Source organism: Acomys minous (genome assembly GCF_964271855.1).
Source record: "Acomys minous genome assembly, chromosome: 6".
NCBI classification, from domain to species: Eukaryota; Metazoa; Chordata; class Mammalia; order Rodentia; family Muridae; genus Acomys; species Acomys minous.
The window spans coordinates 25,912,648-25,925,471 of NC_140487.1; the positions used below are offsets into that span (position 1 = coordinate 25,912,648).

The 12,824-nt window shown below is 35.7% G+C and overlaps 1 protein-coding gene across 1 annotated transcript in view; it reads right to left on the minus strand.

Annotated features, from left to right (window-relative positions):
- Positions 1-12,824, minus strand: part of ZNF804B (zinc finger protein 804B) — a 478,653-nt gene that overhangs the window by 242,946 nt on the left and 222,883 nt on the right. The window lies entirely within an intron of this gene.

Consider the following 12,824-nt stretch of genomic DNA (forward strand, 5'->3'; position numbering starts at 1 on the left):
GATAGATAGATAGATAGATAGATAGATAGATAGATAATAAATATGTAGATATAGAAGTAAAGGTGAGACTAGGGAAATAAGTGGGAATAATGTGAGAAGGAAGGAGCAAAACGAGACAAGGGGCATGAATGTAACTACAATATGGAATACCTTTATGAAGTCTATTTCTATTATCATTGATTATGTAAATTTTAGTCTAATTCCTAAGCATGATGTGCCTGCACACATACAAAGGAAACAATAAAATAATGAACATAAAGCTAATATAAGATTTTGAGTTGAAGTGGCAGCACTCAGAGGAAGGATAGCAGGCTACCAAGAAGAGACTTGATACCCTATGAGCATATACAGGGGGAGGAGGTCCCCCTCAGTCACAGTCATAGGGGAGGGGAGTAAGGGGAAAATGAGAGGGAGGGAGGAATGGGAGGATACAAGGGATGGGATAACCACTGAGATGTAATATGAATAAATTAATAAAACATATTTTTAAAAAAGATTTGAAAGTAGATCTGGAGCTAAGGACAAATTTGGTGAATAAGCTTCAGTCAAAATTGTTCAGTGAATTGAGAGGAAGTCCTCTTCCGCATGATATTTTGGAGTTTGTGCTAATGTTAGCTACCCCAGCTACTGCAACAAAATACCAAAACTTTAGAAATAATATACATTTACTCCTCATGGTTCTGGATGCTGGAGTTTAAGATCAATTTGCCATCAGATTTGCTATCAGGTAAGAGGTGTCATCCTGCCTCATAGATGGCACTTGTTTCTTCATATAGAGTAAATGAATAAAAGATATTTTTTTAAGGTTGCTCACTCCATTCCTGAAGTGTTTGCCCTCAAGGTCTAACCACTTCCATAAAAGCTCTAGCTCTTAAAACCCAGGGTCAAAATTTCAATGTGTGAATTGGCCTTGAGGGTTTGAACTATCAACTTTTCAAAATAAGACAATATATGATATTTGATTCTACATAACAGTTTTTCATAACATTTTATTTTTTCAACTTTCAAGAAGAGTTTATGAGCACATATATTATCAAATATATGTTTATAATTATCAGGGATAGCTTTTAATGACATATTAGAAGGCTGATCATGAAATAGAGTGTAACTTGGGAAGTGAATAGAGAAGCTCTAGAGAGGAGATTGACACTGGTATTACAAAAAGAGACTTGGGAAAACAGGGAGGGATAATTTAAAAGGGAATGGAGAAGGAGAGAGAGGGAGGATGGATAATAACACTAAGGATATTTGAAAGCCATAATAAAATAGATTATTTTATGTTTATTTAAAATACATTATACTATACATGTGAGTGTGTATATATATGCATACATATACATACATACATATATACATGCATACATACATACATATGTAATGAAGTTATCCCATTTAAGGGGACATTTCTCTCCACAAGAGCCATAGAGTGTCTAGCAAAATCTCCAGCACCAACCATGGAAAATATCCAAGAGACTGTCACTGCCTTTTGTTGCATCCTAAAACTTGAAGATAAGATCCTCCTGGTAAAGGCAACACACACAGGACACACGACTTGCAGAAATTCAGTTGGAACTGCCAAGAATCCTCCTTCCTGAGGACTGGATCTCATAATACTTAAGGGTGCTGTGCAAACTTTCCAAGGGAGGGAAATTGAAGGTTGTCCCTACTGCTGGAGCCACCAGTCATTGGAAACACAGGACTCTGGGTATTTTACCTGCATCTGAGTCAGGAGCCTCCCTCTTGAGGACTGGCTTTCACAGTACCAAAAGTGCTCCACAAGCTGATAAGGAAATGAAGAATTCTCTAGTCTCCAAGTATGAGGCTTATGAACTGCCGTGATCATCCCAGAAGGACATCCCTAAATGTACAGCCGTGACATCTGTACCTTGGAGGTAACTAACAGCTTTCTTAATTAAGTGGACTTCAGACTCACTCAATAGGAGGGAATTCATCCCTGCTAGTCTAAACCTGAATAACTATCCGTGATAGGTGAGATCATGGGCCTTCAAGAAGAATCCACTACTGCCACATTGTTAAGCCAGTATAATTTCTAACTCCACTCTATGTAATTATCCATTTACCCACAGATAAACATCTCTCAAATTGTACCAAATAAACCTCTTTTGCAACAAATGGAGAAAATCACACAAATCAACTGGTCAAAATGTACAACCAACTGAAGTATGCCAATCCCAAATGATGCATATACAATAAAATCCCTCCATCTGAACCTCAGGAAATAACAAATAAGATGGAGCAAAAGGATTGTGAAAGCCAGAGGACCAGGACATCTGCTATGAGATCATGTTTTCTATAAATAAAAGACAGGAATGTTATACCTATGAAATTTCAACATTATGATTACCTAAACAAAACTACACAGTTACATTACCAGATAGTAAGCAGCTTTAGTACTAGCTAAGGTTCCACAGGCATTTAATAGCTGCTAATAGAAAATTCTGTCTTCTCCATAGACAAGTCCCTGATAGATTACCCAATCCCAAATATATGCATACCAGCAATACTAAGTGGAATCCAGTGGTTGTGTTTATATATATATAAAGGTGTGTACATGTAACAATAATAATTATGTAAAAAAGACCATGAATGTGCAAGAGAGTAGGGAATTACACAGGAATAGTTATAAGGGATTATGCGGAGGAATAAATGGTATTTATAATTAAATACAGTACTTTTAGTAAATCTCAGAAAAGTAAATAAAAAATTAAAACCATTTGCTATTATTTTGCCTAATAATAACAAATGAGAGGTTATTAATACTTATTTCCATTCTCCAGAATTTCAAAGATAATATTTAGTCCCTTTTTCTCCTTCATCTCCTAAACTAAAAAGAAACAATTATGTCAAGTAAGGACTTGCTAGTTATGCTTACATAATAAACAATTAAGGACATCAAAGCAGGGTAACCAAGTGTGGCTGGTGAAGGAACAATGCCATCAGGAAGATTACAGGCTTTCAATGTGCTGGCAGTAGTGGAAAGGAAGATTTTCATTAGTGGTGTGGGGGAAGTACTGCAGTCTGTCTTTAAAGACACACAACTAAGGACTTCGGGCTGTCTGATAAAACGTTTGATTCTTCTGCTTCATTCTTTTGATGTAACTTTGATTATTGACTCTGAAGTGTTGCTGTCATATAAGCCAGTGGATTCAAGATGTCTAAGAGTAGCTGCCATTTCAAGAGTACAGTGTTTCAACCATTAGCACCACGGAAGTTTACCTCAAGTGAAATCCCGGGATTATGAAGGGTCTAATACCTTGACTATTTGTTAATGTTACCTGAATGTACCAGCTTGAATCATGAAAGCTAGGATCAATAACTTGTCTATATCTCAATGTGCATGTTTCTTATTACTTTAGATATAGGATCACCTCCAGTTTTGACATTATAATTTTTCTTACAGAAAAGCTCATAACAAAGAAATGAACATCACAAATGGTCACTGTGATACATGCTAAGGTATGCGACACAACATCCCCAGTGCCCTAGCACTCAGGGCTCACTCCACTGGGAGTTCTTGTAAAACAGACAATAGACCCTGCTTAACAAATAAACGATTTCATATTTACTTTGATCATTGTCTGACAGGAGATGTGAAAATTTAGAGCAACCTTTGTGGTGGAAAGATTACTTCTTAGAGGTAACATCAAGCTAAAGCACTGAAAAGAAGAGATGGAACCAAAGATAAAATTACTAAAACCATGAAAGACAGGTCAGACGATATCTCAGTAATTCAGGTATGAGCAACAAGGGTCTGAAAATAGCAATAGAATCTGTGTTAATTTCATAAAAGGGGATTTAATCAGAAACTTGACACATGAGAAGAAGCAAGGAAAGTTAAAGAGAAGAATCTGAAGGTAAATTACTTGCCTCTCAAGTGAGATAACTGACTGGAGTTATCTCAGAACTGACAAATGTTTGGAGTCCATGGCAGCAGCTTGCCATTCAAACCTCAGATGATGGAGACAGGGAATGCCCAGAGCAGGGCAACTAGCGTTAACACAAAGTGCTGGTTTAACTAAAAGACCACACCTAAAGAATAAGGAGTAACAAGGGCAGAGGAAGATTGCAGACATTGGACCTCCACACGCAGGCATACACATATGTAAGGTCACCGACACACATACAATCACTCCATAAATAGCTGAATTATTGTGCAGGAACACACATATATGCATATATATGGTAACTCAAGTTATCAATAATTTTGTTTGTTAGAAGATTCTTAGCCCAAACATGTTTATTATCATATACTTACATATCAAAAATGAGAAAACCCTGCAAAATTATGCTTCTGTAAAAAAAACTTAAATGCTTTATAATTTATTTTCTGAGTTTGCAAAAGAATATAATAAATAGACTAAAAAGATTCAATGTTTCACAAAGAGGCAGAAGTTGATGGAGCCATAGTGGTAGTCATGGTTACTTGTATGCCATTGTCACATTGTGATTATACAATTCATTCCTATGCATAACACAATTTAGTCTACCACAATGCAACAATATCTTTCAACAAAAACATCAAAATTCAAAAACTGGCTAAATCAACAAGAGCAGTGTGTTCATCATATAAACCCATATTGCCTGTACACATCATTCAACTGTTTTATCTACATCATCTTATTTTATTATCATGTTTCCTAAAAATAATAACTAAATTGTTCATGGAATCAGAATTTATAAAGTATTTTTTGAAAATGTGTAAACAAGTGCAGAAGAAAGAGGAAAATAGTCAGCCTTTTCTAAGTAGATCAGTTTTTATGATAGTGGGTGCTGAAATCATATTAGTGAATGCTATACATAGATTTTTAAATTTTCATTGCCTTTCATTTCCTAATGTACAAAGTTCCAAATTTTAACTATATATTAAAATGAAGATTCCACCAGTCCTTCTTACCATGAGGGTAAGACTTTTGGGTGTTATTTTTTCCACTGATATTTTCATAATACACCGAAAATGCATCTTCGTGTCATTAATTGCTTTTCTCAGTGGCCACAGAAAATTTCTCTCCATGATATAAAAGTGAAAAGATAGCAAGATTTGTATCTATCTCATGCTTAAATGTGCTTGACATAAATGAATTGGCATAGGAGACATATGGATTTTCACTACTCAATTGATATGCTGGCTATGGAAAAAGAACACTAAGTAAAATAACCAATCTCAGTCTATGGATAGGGGATAGTTTAATGAATAAGAAGGCTAGAAATACTTTCATTAAAAACTTTCATTTTTCTTTTGTATGTCAACATTAGGTTGCACTCTGGTGCTAGCATTCAAATTCCAGGAATTTGTGCCTTATATTCTTGGTCAATAAATAAAGAGCTGATGCTGACTAATTCTGCTACTTAAGACATGATTATTGGAACTAATCCTCGGTGCTATTTCCTAAAGTCTTCAGTCCTCAGGAACTGTACTCAAAAGTTTTGAGGTATCAGTCCTATGCAGTTTTATCCAGTTCTTACACAGTTTGCAAAATTCCAGACCACAAACCATCCTACAAGGCATTTTGAGCCTGACAAAACAAATCATTTTCTTTAAAAGTACTTAGAGAGTCTAGGAAAAGAAATAAGGGTATTATTTTGACTTTCTGATATCAGAGATCTGGCCTCAATTTATAGTGTCTTATGCTCATATTCTGGTATGATTATTTCTTCTTTCTGTATTCTAAAAAAGCTGATAAATCTCTAAAAAGGCATACAAAAATCATCACCTATTTGCTATTATGACCTGAATTTGAGCATCTACTGTGCAAACGAAATTGAATTCCACCTAGTAGTACATCAGCTTATTGCGAAGCTTGCCTCTGCACTTAGGTAAGTATTTTGAAAAAAAAAATATCACACAATAGCAGGGTGAAAACAAACTTATCATGTAACAATGGCAAGTTCCTCAAGTACTTGGCCTCTTCAGAATCACACTGAATTCACATTTAATAATCGAGTTGGCCTTAATGTCAGCATAGACCCAATTCATTTAAATAGCTGATTTGTAGCAGTTACATTTTTCATTCACCTCTGCTGTTGCTACATTCTCTGACTCACAAATTTGTTTCACTTCATTCCTTCTTACTGAATCATCTGTTGTTCACAGAGCCAGCCTGGAAGCATCTTTCAAAATATGCTGGAAAGACTATTGCCAATATGGCTTCCAGAATACTGTAGCAGAGACTTTGAGTCTCTGAAAGGCAACACCAATTACAGGTTAAGAACCCTGTACTGGGAGGAAAGTATCATGGTAGATCTAATAATAAATACCTTTTTTATCATAATTTTTGTCATCTATAAAGTGTTCATGTGAAAATATCTCTAGTCGAATGGTTACATGTTATAAATAAAAGAGATAGGATCTAAATACAGTAAGTGTTCAGTACTAAAGAAAAGATGAATGCAAAACATAACTGCAGAAGAATATGAGTTATAAAATGAGTTGTTATATATGGTTTTCTGAAAGAAAATTAGTCATCCAGTGTCCAAAATCTCAACAAACACATGCATATTTTCTCGGTTAACTAAACCTATAAACACTATTCTCATATATCTTGACTTGTCTATAAGCTAGACTTCCATGTCTCTCATATGCTGATTGAAATTTATATAAAATTAAATATATTGTGTAAATATCTGGGGATCTGTAGTGGTTTGGTTCAGTGGTGGAAACAGGGGTTATTATATTCTTCACACGCTTTTAAATATTTATTTTATTATTTTAAGTTGTATATATGTGTTTGAGTCTATGTGTAGTTATACCCATAAAAGCACTGGAGTCCTCAGAGGCCAGAAAGTTTGGGTCCGCTCTGGAGATGATGTAACAAAAGGCTGTGAGCCCCCTCATATCAACCACCAACTGTTGTCTCATTATTGCAGAATTTAGTTGTCATTTGATTTTTTGAATCTGTTTTTGTTTAATTGGTGGACAAAATTCTGTATAATGGGTAGAATGTAGTGCTTTGTGTGGAGGACTGTGGGATGCCTCACTCTAACTGGCTAATAATGCATTCGGTGTTCTCACCTGGATATACTTTGGTTGCAACAACACTTCTCGCCAGTTTCTTAGCATTACTTAGGAATGTGACTATGGCAGCCCTTTACAACTTTTAAGCTTATTTTTCCCATTCCTCCCACGGAACTAAAATATCTGTATCCTTTCACCACCATCCTCTCAAGCCGCTACCCTCCATCTACTCCTAGTGAACACCATTTTCACTACACTTACAGTTGTTGTTCTTTTTTGAGATTTTTACATCAAGGTGAAATTGGACAGTGTAATCTTAGCCTTAGTTCAGGCAACAGACTCCTTCAAGTTTCACACATATTATATCAAATGGAAGAAATTTAAGACCAAAAGTATTTCAGTATTCCATTGTACAAGTGTATGCACATATATTCACATGCACGCACACACACACTGCACACACACATTCACACTCCTACTTGCACACACATATGCTCAAATACAAAAACAGGCATGAGAACACACACACACACACACACACACACACACACACACACACACACACACACACTCACACTTTATCAGTTTGTCCACTGATGGGTATGTAGGCTGAGTCTTTATCTTAGCTATTCTGAATAATGCTGAGATAAACATAGCAGTACAGATCTCTCTTCAATATATTACTTCCTTTCCTTTGAATATGTCCCCAGTGATGAAATCCCTGGATATCATAGAAGCTCAGGTTTTGTTATCCTTTTAAACATTATATAGAGCCATCAGTATGTTTTCCATAATTCTACATTCCTCCCAATACTGTACAGGGGTTCCCCCCCCATTCTAATTAAAATTTGCATATTTTTATTTTGCCAACAGTTTACCTCACAGTTGTGAGATTGACTTCATAGTGAGAGTTTTGATTTGCATTTCACTGATAATTGCATACCTGAAACATATAAAGAGTTACAATTCCATACTGCCTTTTTATGTTTTGTATAGCTAATATGCTAATTTCATTTCTGTGCTAAAAATCTCAAGATACACAAAGCAACTTATAGAAAAAGAGTTTATTTTTGCCTAATGTTCTACAAGTATTAGGGTCAACCAAGGTAGAGGGAAACAGCACCATGTTTCAGGTGTAGTGGCAGAAGCAGAAATCTGAGAACTAGCATCTTCAAATGCAAGCACAGAGAGAACAGAAAATGAGATGAGACTAGAAGCACTGAAAGCCCCACTTCACTGTTATACTCCCTATAGCCAGGCTCCACCTCCCTAACCCTTCACATCTGCAAGTAGCTCCAGCATCTAGAAACAAATGTTCAGAAACCCAAGGGTCATAAAGCACAGTTTTCATTCAAATCATCAAAGACCAAGACTACCCAAAATCATCTTTTAAGGCATCCACATCATTTTTCCATCAATTGCATTTGTTTTTTCTTTCTTTTTAAATTGTAATTCTGCTGCTGCTGCTGCTACTACTACTACTATTACTACTATATGCTTTTTTACTTATGTAGGGTGTCTTACCATTCTGTGGATTATTTCCTTTTCTGTGCATAGTATTTCTAGTTCAATTCAATACTATTATTTTGTCTTTGACACACCTTTTCAGTAATACCTACAAATGTGTGTGTGTGTGTGTGTGTGTGTGTGTGTGTGTGTGTGTGTGTGTGTTTCCAATTTCTATTTTGCATCCAATGAAGTTGCCTGCTGTGCTTGGTGACATAGCCACATTATTGTCTATGAAGCAACAGTTTGTAAAAATATTTTATGCAAAAAGGTTGTATTCTTTTTGTGAAAGCCAGGGTTTATTTCTCAAATTCCACTTATCTTTTTGAGTGTAGAGATGGCTCGCTAATTGATCCATTCTTGGGAATTAGCTGACAAATTAAACTTAAAGGAGTAGACATGCATCTGGTAACATTCTCCAATAGCACTTTGGCTTAAGGATAGCTTGAGAAACTTGTATCTCAGAAAAGAGATATACATTGATGGCCAAAGCCAAAGTTAAGATCATCTGGGTTGCCGTTTCTAACCTAAAATGTTGTTGTTTCATTTAAATTACAGATAAATGTGGAAAATAATTCTTGCCAATGTAAGGTGGGTCTCTGTCCTGGCTGGAATCAGGGTGGCATAGAGAAGTTGGTCACTGGCTCCGTCTTGTGAGATCTAGACAGAAGGATATTTCTCTCATTCTTCTCTCCACACTTAGGAAGTACATGTTATATCAAACAGATATTTCATTAAGGTATAAGGAGAACAGAATTGGTCATAAAGTCCTTCAAGTACTCCAGGAAGAAATTACTACAGAGTTTTGATTCACACTTAATTTGCCAATTATTGGGCTAATGATAGAAGTTGAAATCTGTATAAATCATATGGTTTACCTTAAGATCAGAGAAATTGTCATTTAGACCTTAATAAAACATGTAAACCTAACTTATTGAAATGAATGAACATGTTCATATTACCTTTACAACAAATTTTTTAAAGATTTATTTATTTTATTTATTGCATATGAGTGCTTTATCTGCAGAAGAGGGTATCAGATTACATTATAGATGGTTGTGAGCCACCATGTGGTTGCTGGGAATTGAACTCAGGACCTCTGGAAGAGCAGGTGGCACTCTTAACCACTGAGCCATTTCTCCAGCCCCAACACATTTTTTTATGGGTTGCATTACTGTACATCAATTATGAGTTCATTGTAATTACAAATAACTATCTTGTATATGGGTAAAAAGAGAGCAGGCAATGTGACTGTCCTTAGATTAAATGTTCTGTATGTATTTGAGAATATAAATATTTCTGAAGACAGAATATTTTAGGTTCAGACAACTTTACTCTTACCTTTTGTTTTATATATATATATATATATATATATATATATATATATATATATGTAAATACATTAAATTTAAGTAGAAAGACTTAAATGGTATTTTATCACCATTGGTGAAGTTCATGATACTTTTCTGTATCCCCTCTTGTATAGCTGTAGTGTGTCAAATAGTCAATGCCTTCTAAAGAATTATCTAGAAATTTGATCCTTCCCTGGTAAATAATGAATATTTCTTCCATAGTTAAGAAACTAATGGGAATCTTGAATAATCAAGGAATTTCTCATTTTATGCATTAAGTAAAAAAGAAATTTTATTACCTGTAAAATGAAGACACCAGAACAAATGTTCAAATGGACTAAGTAGGCTAAGCATAATACTAATATATGTCTAAAATATCTGGTAATAAATAATTTAGTAAGTTATAAGCTTCCCTTATGTATAGTCTTTTGTAAATTTTTTAAATGAATATTAAAACTAAGCAGGATTTTGCAGAATGGAAAACATTCAGCTATGCTGATTCAATTCTCCACCTCCACTTATCATAAAATGCAGTTTTTAAATTTTAAACAATTTTTTAAAATTAAAATCAACTATACAAGTTATAAATCAAAGAATGCCGATTACAATTAATCTTTGTGTGTACTGAATTAATGAGTTAATCAAAGCAGTAAAACTATGAAAATTTTTATTAATAATTTATTTATTCACTTTACATCTCCATTGTAGGGCCCTCCCCCCTCTCCTCCCAGTCCCGCCCTCCTTCCTTCCCTCCCTTAGCCTCTTTCCCTGTTACTCAGAAAAGAGGGCCCAACCCACAACCCACCCACTCCAGCTCATCAAGTCACATCAGGATTGAGTTCATCCTCTTCCCCTGTGGCCTGCCCAGGCGGTCCCACCAGGGGGAAGTGATAAAAAAAAACAGGCAACAGAGTTCATGTCAGAGACAGCCCCCGCTCTCCTTTCTAGGGAACCCACATGAAGCCTGAGCTGCCCATCAGCTACATCTATGTAGAGGGTACCGTCCATGCATGGTCCTTGGTTGGTGCTTCATACTCCACAGGCCTCCCTGGATCCTGGTTAGTGAGCTTTGTTGGTCTTCTTATGGACTTCTTGTCACCTCTAGTTTCTTTTATCTGTCACCCCACTTTTCCAGTAAAATCCCTATGTTTAACCCAATGTTTGGCTGTGAGTCTCAGCACCTGTTTCAATCTGCAGCTGGGTGGAGCCAATCAGAGAACAACTCTGATGGCCTCTGTCTGCAGACATAGCAGAGTATCTTTAACACGGCCAGGGATTGTTTCTCCTCCTTGGGGTGGGTCTTGGGTTGGACCAAGTTTCTTTTTAAGTATAACTTTACCTTTGTTTATAGTGACTTAGTAATACAATCTATAAATCTAATCAAAATAAGGTTTTGAAAATTTTAAATCAAGGAATTATCTTCTTCTCAACTCTTAATATCTTATTTCATAATGAAGTCTTCCTGTTAAAACAAGGAGATAAGACTCTGTCCTTGACAGAAGACATTATAATGTTTTATCATGTGGTATGTGTATTCCGTAATAACTTTTATTTTAAATTTGTTCTTTCCTTGTCCAGCAAGGAACAATGAAGCCTGGTGCCCTGGAAATGTCTTGCCCATTTCTAAAGCATAACCTTTTAGCTTTGTCATAAACGTGATCTAAATCTTGGAACTTCCTCCTATCATATTTCTACAAAAAATGTGTTCAAGTCCTCTGTGTCAGGCAGAGGAAACTAAGAGCATGAAAGCTAAGAACGTACATTTATGCCTTAATACTAATAGGAAGTGATTACTTTTGACGAAGAAAATAACTCACAGCTTCCCGCATTTTTCCCTTAATGGTCAAACACATTTAATAAAATCTTGGTAATCTTGGTGTGAAAGCCTTTTTACCCTGTTTTACTGAGAAATATTTTCGGCAGGCAGAGCTAATGTGCCTCATTAAGGAGGCCGAATCACTCTGTGCATTAGAACTCCGTGTTCCTGCTTTTAGACCAATTATCCCATATTGTAGGATGGGAAAGATACTGTCCTATCACCATTTTCACCCCATCCCCAGGCACCTTAGCTTTTTATGGCCCTGTGACATTACCTGGAGTTTATCTATGGTATTTGATACCCTGATAACCACTGGGACACTTCTGCAAATCAGACCCCTGGCTGCTCCTTCCTCCACGGATTATAGTTGGCTATATTTACGGTGGTCCCAGAAATGTACTCTGTAGTAAATATGTGATGAATTTGCTTTTCCTTTATGGCACAGTCCAGGTTGAGGATGACTTCACACTTCTCTCTGTTCCTGATCTATAGAACACAATTTTATGTATATACTTACATCCAATTATTTCTTTCCATCTGAGTGCTCATGAGGCTGACATCAATATGTTTTTATTATGTCATTTCCAATTTTATTGAGAATTCTCTACATTTAAGGTGCCTTCCCACAGCAACAGAGCCATAGCTAATATTATATGGATAAGAAGTAACTGCAAAGAGAAATTCTAGTTAATAATGTAATTCTAAAGAATATCAAGAGTAAGAAGAAACTACTAAGTAGAGTAGAACCAAAACATGATGTCCATGGCCTTATTTGGACTGCAAAGTAACCTATCCTAAGGGAAGCTATCAATGGTTAAAAGAAAATTAGTTCTTTCAAGAAGTAAGAACTACAAAATGCCTAATATAATGTGTGCAAGGACCAGTGACATCTGAGACAGACAAGAGTCTTTAAGCTGTTCTTTAAAATAGGCTTCCTTGTATTCTGAAGAGAAAGAGACCAGTGATATTTAAAAGGATTAGGACTGATTTAATGTCAAATGACATTGAAGTTGATTTCTAAAAATTGTATTCGATTTTGAGAGTTGAGGTGAGAGGTAGAAAGTCTTGGATGGAAAATCAGTGACTTAAAGGAAGATGTGAACAACTGGAATGAATTGAAGCTTAGAAACAAAACCAACCCTGCCCATTTTCCCAAGCAAATGATTCTTCTACA